The sequence below is a fragment of the Glycine max genome, chromosome 8, assembly GCF_000004515.6.
Source record: "Glycine max cultivar Williams 82 chromosome 8, Glycine_max_v4.0, whole genome shotgun sequence".
Taxonomy (NCBI): Eukaryota; Viridiplantae; Streptophyta; class Magnoliopsida; order Fabales; family Fabaceae; genus Glycine; species Glycine max.
Window position 1 is genome coordinate 16,233,581 of NC_038244.2, and position 7,501 is coordinate 16,241,081.

Genomic DNA, 7,501 nt, shown 5'->3' on the forward strand with positions numbered 1-7,501 from the left:
ATATTTTCCATTTTTTGTAATCTAACAAATTATTTAAGTAATTTTTGTAAATCCAAATTTAATAAATATGATAATTAATATTTAGAATTCTCAATAAACACTTCCATCTTGTTGTACTATTATTAGAGAATCATGGTATGGTAATATTCTCCTATTATCATTCCCAATAATTTATAAAAAAAATATTAAACAAAAAAGAAAATAAATATGATATTGAAAAACATTAGAAGTGTGCAATACTTTATTCATTTAAAAAAACAAAGTGATTATTACGAAGATGTTACAAAAAAAATTAAAATTATTCTTATATTTATATTTTTTATGAAGCACGTTATACATGCATGGCTAAAGGCTTAAGCCACCTGAGGCCATGGCAAACAAATAGTAATGGTGCATAAGTTCACAGAGATTCTAAAAAAGGAATTTTGGATGCTATGTTGGCGAGCCAATAGATACACAACTTTGAGCCAACAAGTAGGACAGTGAAAGTGAAGCAGTGGAGGCAACTAACCTTGTATGTGATTTATATTGAGGACCACATTCTAATTAATAACATTAATGGTGAGGTTTATTGTGTTGTCCAGGTCAATCAACAACAAATTAATGAACTATATCAACAATGATTCGAGGAAGGAAAACAATCCCTACTCTAATACGCAGGAATCATCCAAACCATTTATGTAAAGACAAATGGGTATAAAGGAAGTAGCTCAACTCTACTGCCTGTTGAAAAAAAGTCTGAACTATAAGTTTTAATTTAAAAATTGACCTCAAAGTTCATAAGACAGGCTAATTTCTGAATTCATGATCTGATAAATTCATATTTGATTAACTCACGTACATAATTTCAAATAAAATTGGAAGAAAAAGAAATTAAAATAAAATAAAAACTTGGAAAATCCATAAAAGTGGTTTAGTTTTAGTTCATAGTTGTTTTCTTTTGAAAGTATAATTTTCATAAGAAATTTCATTTGATTGTGCAGAAAGAAAGAAAAAAAGTAAAACACTTGTAAATATTAGGAAGCAACTGTCTGAAATGCCACAAGAGAAAGAAGCGTGGATAAGTGTAGTTGTGTAGCTAGTAATATAGTAATTATTTTTTGGTAAATGATCGTTTTATTTGCTAATTTAATTTTTAAAAGAAAAAAAAATTAATTTAGTTTTTATTAGTGGAGGTGCAACAATAACGTTTAAAAATTACTTTTTTTTTTAGGTAACTTTTTAAAACTCAATCCTAATTAAAAATAACGCTTAAAAATATCCCTTTTAATAAAAAAGCAGTGATTGGGTGGGTGGGAGACACGTTCCATGGGGCTTCCCCCGGATTGTTCATGCCATTTGGTACATCTCAATCAACTTAATTTTTGTGTTGTCTCTTTAAAATTATAATTAAATTAAATATTAACATAACTGTAATATTGTTTTGAAGGAATAGAACAGAAATAATAGTTGAGATCTACAACTGGGTGCACTGATATATACTCCATATATTACTATTTACTGAAAAAAATAGTAAATAAAAAAATGACTCCAATGTATACATGCCTACATATATCTAAAAAGTACCTAGATCCAACGCTCACCGTCACTTACATATGGTGGAAAACTTGCATTACTTTCCCATCCCCATAAATCATATTATACTTTTTTAACATGTTCTACTATCTGTATGTATTTATGTAGGGTTTATTAAATATTAAATAGGTGGTAGGTCTTGTATCATTTTGTAGGGCCTACATAAATTTCAGTTAATAGGAAACTGTTTTGATGTAATTATACATAATTTAAATGATAAATTTTAATTTTGAAACAAAGATCGATTTTTTTTACTTCAAAAAAAAATATTGATAATCATGTGTATTTTTTTTCATTTTGTGTTACTTTTACATCAGCTCAAAATTAATTTTGATTCTTTAGTTATTTAATGAAGGATTAAATGTTTCTTACTTATTGAAATTCTGCCAATTTATATTTTGGTATTTATGAAAAAGTTTCATTTAGTTACTCATCAATTTCTTAAATACTTATTTTTAGTTATTGTTGTTAGATTTGCTTCATTAAGCTATGACTTGGTATAATTATTTCACATGTCAATGATTTATTTGTTGTGTCATTACTTAAGAAATTTAGGGAGGATTCTTATTAGCGAGGATTAAAAATACAAACTTTAATAAAATTAAGGATCAAATAAAAAATTAATTATGAGGATCAAAATCAAGACAAGTAAAGCAACTATTGACAAAAACCGTAAGCCTTCAATTAAAAGATAGGATAGTTTTAATTTAATTAATATTTAAGTTTTGTAATTAATAGAGATAATACGCTCTGCACTATTTACGGTGTAAAGGAGGAATCAAGTTATTATTGTTATTGCAAGAATAACTTCTTTGGTATCATGATTCTCGGAGCAATTATTGTCTAAATTACTGTGTTTCATCGTTGATTGGACAATAAATAGAAAAAAAATTAAAATTAACTGTGGAGTCCTTTCTTCTCAAATATGAAAACAGGTAGGGAAGACATGTTTTTTAATGTAAAAAATAAAAATGTTGATATATTATAGAAAGTGATGCTAGTGTAAAAATTTTTGTATCTTTTATATTATCTTCAATGAGAAGGGTATAAATCAATGTCAGTGGTGGTCAGAAAATTTTGACATGGCAACAGTGTAACGAGACAGAGGATAGTGTCCTTGGGAAGTAGTATGATTTATGTGCATAATGACACGAGCAAATGAGATGACAAAGTTACGTTGATGTGACCGGGCATGAAACCTATCCTAAAAAATTTCAAAATAATGACCCCGTTTTCCTCGTGCTTTCAATGCAAATTTACTTATGTTGAAAACACGTTAATAAAACTCATTTTAAATATTTTTTTATCAATCAAGTTCTAATTTTTTTTAGTAAAAAAATCAAACTCATAATTTTCATTAGCCTTTCTTAATTTTTTTATTAATTCAATCTTATAATTTTATTTATTAAATATGTCTCTTTAAATTATTTTAAATATGTCTAGATTTCTTTAGTTTTCCTTAATTTTAACATATTCACGCAAAAGAAGACCATAATAAAGAAAAAAATTAGTTAATTTTTTAATTCTCTAATTATGAGGTTTTGAATTTTTTTTTTAATAACATTAAATTCTTTAAAGTAAAGAGGCATCACTTTTGCTTCACCTAACAGACGCATATGCAAATAGGCATCACTTTTGCTGCACTCTGAAGAGGGTTCCTGATATCGCTAGGAGGACTCAGCTTTGTCATAATTCACAAGCCTTAGTCAGACACTCAAACTTCACACTTGTACGATTTGTACAGTGTTTATAAAAGTTGTTAAATAGTTGCTGATAGTAAAAAAAGGAGTTTTCACCAAAAACAAAGAAGTTTGAAAGAGGAGTACGAATAACTGATAACGATTAATAGCCTTTAATTTCTTGGTCAGAGTAATATTTTGTTGAATGAAATAGTAAAAACATATTTGTATATCAACAAAATTCATATTTGTTTAGTTGAAGTGAAAGTTAGTGAAAAAAATATTTAAATTAATGAGTTGGTAGATAGGAATTGAAGAAATAATTGTATATCAACAAAATTCATATTTTATCACTTATTCAATACATACATGTTTGTCTAATTTAATTTTTTACAAACACTTTAAAAAAAAATAAGGCTTGTAATCAGTTATGTCTAACATGACATAATTAATTATATGTCACTTTAAATGCATGTTTGCTTTCAAATTCTTTAACGCGATTATTCATGTCAAAACAAAAGCCACAATTACTTGCTTATGCTTAATGGGAGTGTTGGACATGGAGAGAGAATCTCAGATCCAAGTTGGATAATCCTTTCTAATCTTTTGAAAAGTAGTCACAAGTTGCATAAGCTGGGTCACGAGGGGGCTCTTTTGGATTTTTTTTTTTACAGTGCATTTCACTTCTTTTTAATTTTTATCTCTAATTGGCATTGGAAAGCTTTATGATGACCACTTATTAAGTTATAGTGCGTGTTTGCTTTAACCACCATATTCAAGAGAAATTCATTAAACGTACAGTGATGAAACCTATTAAAATTTATGATTTAAAACAAATTATAAATGATAGTAAAATATGTGTTCAAAAATCAAAAGAATGTCTTAGAGAACATTAAAAAAAGTTATACCTGATTTATCTTAAAGAAGAAAAAAAAAGTTAGGCCAAAAAAATAATAAAAAATACAGTAATAGAAAAATACACGTACAAATCACAAATTTTAATTCTCTAGAGTAGTTGACCAGTTTTATCTTTCAGAGAAATGAGAAATTATATAAGAGAATTTCTATAAATTAAATAATAATTAGTTAATGAAAATTAACTCTGGTGGGGACTACAATTACAATATTCCTGAAAATTATATATATTAGAACAAATATCGTATAAATTATAAAAGCTAAACCAAATATCATATTAGAACAATACAATTGTTGAAATTTATTTTAATGACTTTTATAACAAAATTAATTAATTGAGTTTTTGTTTTTAAAAGTATAATTAATGTAGATTTTTTAATATAAATTCAAGAAATTTATATTTGGCTTTCCTTACTTCTGCACCTGTGTCCGCCCAGCTTATGGCAAAGGGTATAATAATGTCTGTAGGTACAGAAAAGTGGAATGAGAAAATTGAAATTTTTATTTATCTTTTATGGCAAAATGTTCAAAAATGTCAGAGGGCAGAGAAAAGTGGTATGAGAAAATTGAAAATCATGACCAGCAAACGATGGCAATAATGTTATGAGATGGAGGTTGGTCTCCTCCGAAATTAATGGTCCGTTTAGTTGGAAGGAAAAAAAAATAAAAAATAAATAAATAAATTGAAATTTAATTTGAAAAAAAATGGAAGAAACAAAATTTTTAAAATGTTCTTTATTGAAGTTAACTTTTTTTCTTCCTTCTATTTCGATTTTTTTTAATTAAACAAAAAAATATTTTATAAACATGGTATATTCTTTTTTATTTCATATATTTTTTCACCCAAATATATGGTAAGTGCAAAATGACACAGGCCAAATGAGTTGGCATTGCATGTCTTGATTCAGTTCAAGAACGTGCGGGTTTCAATTTTTTTGCAACGAAAGCAAAAGTTAAATATAGCATGTTTATATAGCAATCAAAGTTAGTTTTAGACCTAAAATCATGGTGAAAATTTTAAAAACAAGTGATTATTTGTTGCTTTGGCTTTTAATGTGATTTTAGAATTAATTATGAAAAAATTGAATCTAATACAAATATGTTATTATTCGAGTTTCAATTTGGTGGCCGTTGATATTGGAGAGATGCGCATCCAAACATATTAATAAATTTTATATTGGATAAAAGAATTTATACTAAACTTCATTAGTAACCCACTTTTTAATAAGCTTAATTATACATTTTCCTACTTAACTATTATTATTTTGTAAATTTTACAATTTAAGATTTTTTTATATATTTTACTTACCTGTTAAATGTGTACCAACATGATGACGCATAAAAAAAGTCAAGAAAAAAATGAACATCATTAATTTTTTTATATTTTTTAACACATCATCACCCAATTACACACATTTAACAGAATAATAAAATACATGAAAATTAAAAAAATATGATAATTGTTAAGAAAAATGGTCACAATTAAATAATAAAATGTATAATTAAATCTGCACAACAAAATATTTAAATATAAATCATATGATTTTAAAATTAATTTTACAAAATTGATGTATTTAAAATTAATTTTAGTTTGTACAAATACATATAACAATTTTTAAATTTTTCGATTACTATTTTCTTTAAACCAAAAACCTCTAATTATTTACTTATTTTTGTTCACTCTGTTTATCTTTTTTTTTTTTATCTATCTTATTACTCTTTGTTTTTTTTCTTTTGCAATCAAACACACCCATATTCCAAAGAGGCCTCATGATAATCGCTACAGAGGACTCAGCTTTGTCAGAATTCACATTTGTACTAAGAACAGTAAAGTGATTATATAATAATTAACATAGGGGTATGAATATTCGAATAACTAATACTAATGTTAATAGCCTTTAATTTTATGGTCAAAGTAAAGGCCTGATACTAGTCTACTCCATTGGATACCAAAGTTGCTTCTTACACCTCTGGATTGGAATTTGGAAGCCAATAGTTTGTTACTTTGTGGTCCAAAAGTTAACCGTACATTCTGCCATTACTAGTAAACGTCCAAAATTTACTAATGATTACACCTGCAAGTTGTACGGATTTCACATTTGAAGAGAAACCACGTACTATTTGATTATAAAAATATCATTAAAACTAATATAGTATATTATGTATTTTACATAATAAATATTTATTCGAAATTAATAAATATACAATTTTAAAATTGATATTAAAGTTTTCATATAACAATTTGTGATATAATAACAGTTTTTAAATATTTTATATTATTAGATTATATCATATACAAATTATATTTTAAATTTGAGTAATAATGTTAACTGAAAAAACTTTTAAAAATAAGTTAAAACCTTTTTTTTTCCAGTCTCTCTTATTCTAACGTAGAATATGTGTGGCAAAGAAATAAAGTTTTAGTTTTATAAAATCTCTTGCATTAAATGAATAAATTATATTTTCGGTCTATCTAATATTTTTCAAATCTGATTTTAGTCATCCCCTAATATAGTACTTTTGGATTTTCATGCGGTAAACGTGCCTCCATACAACTAGCATGGCTCTGAGTCAAGTTTTTGACTTCTAGTATGCAAAATTGGAGCTTCAGTAGTTTTGTGTGATGCAGATGATGCCATTTGTGCGTGACTAATCTGCTTGTTACAAAGTTCCAAAAATAATATTTTTATTATTATTTTATTCACAAAAACTCGAATTAAGAACTTCAAAAAATTAAATTATGTAGCACTGGAATATAAAGATCTCTGTATCATCAATTAACTATAAATCAGTTTAATTATAACTTTAAAAGTAATTAATATAAAATAAACTATTTCATTCGAATGATAATTTAAAATTAAATTTAGATGATAATCTAAAAAAGGAAAAAAGGACTCATCTAAAATAATTAAGAGCAAAATAAGTGATGTTGATGAAAAACAATTAATAGTTAATATACCAGCACATTAATGATCTGTTATGTATATACATTCAGTTTTCAGCCTTTGATTTTTTCATCAACAGTTGAGATTAATTATTATTTTATCTTCTGAAACAAGTGACTCACTGGTTGAAAGAAGCTGAATCTGGCAAACTTTAACCATACAATCATTTAATTTAAAAATATTTATTACATTATAAAAATGATCAAACTTACTCTATATAATAATTTATATTAAAAGAGAGAATAAAATTAAATATTTTTGAAAAGGATAAGATACAGGAATAGTGACTAAAAAAAAAAAAGCAGAGTAGTTCAATTATTTTGTTATCCTCTAGAGTGTAGATGTTGGGGTATTGGCTATTTAAAGAGCAAAAGCCTGCACTTGGAA